Consider the following 953-nt stretch of genomic DNA (forward strand, 5'->3'; position numbering starts at 1 on the left):
AGCGCAAAGAATAATGCTGTCCCCTCCGCAAAGTTCTTCCTTTTATTACATTTGTTACAAAGACAAAATGTATTTAGCGTCAAGATTGCCTATTTACAATGATGTGCAAAAAGAAATTATAAAGTTATTTTAAAAGTTCTTCCTCCCTACTCTCCATTCTCCACCATTACCCTGCCCAACTACATAAACATTAAAATCCAATCTAGCCCTCATTGTGAGACTTAGGAAGGCATGTTTCTATTGGCAACCAAGTTCCTTAACATCACTGCACACTGACTAGAAAGGAATCAGGGTTGACGAAAACACAAAGGTAAGATTTGTTCTAGATGATTTATTCTGCTATGATTTCTTCCAAAACTCCCTACCCCCAAAACACACACACCCTTTTTTTCCCCCTTAAATAAATAATGAGCTTTGGAAGTCCTTTAACCTGTTTTTCTTATAGACATCTTTCTAAAAGAAAATAGAGACAGTATATTCTGGAAGTTTATATAAGTTCCAAAGAAGGAGTCGCTCTGGTGCAGTTTCAACCCTCACTACAGCAGGTTTCTTTATGGTGAGTATGACAAAGGGCAGGCTGTGCTGCAGAAACGCCAGCCATCTCTGTGTTCAGAAACCTTCTATCACTCTTCTTGATTTGACATGAAATATTAAACACCAGTTACCAGCAAAAACTTATTGAACACAGATGTCCGCTATCACTTTCAAATTGCTAAAGTCAATTTAGGTTTATATATTTTCTTTGCTTCAGCATTCGCATGCAACGCAAATGTTCTGTGACAGTAATGATTTCGCAATATACCCCTTCAATTAGGAAAACCACTTTTTATATGTGTTTTCATTTTTAAAATGCCTATTTTTTTTTTTTTTCATTCTGAAGCTCTGTGTCCCTCAATAATAATGGGACCTTGGATTGAAGAATAAATAAAAAGAAAGAGCTCCACCTACTGATT

This window comes from Sapajus apella, unplaced genomic scaffold, assembly GCF_009761245.1.
Source record: "Sapajus apella isolate SASKATOON/1434 unplaced genomic scaffold, GSC_monkey_1.0 scaffold4, whole genome shotgun sequence".
In the NCBI taxonomy this organism is placed as follows: domain Eukaryota; kingdom Metazoa; phylum Chordata; class Mammalia; order Primates; family Cebidae; genus Sapajus; species Sapajus apella.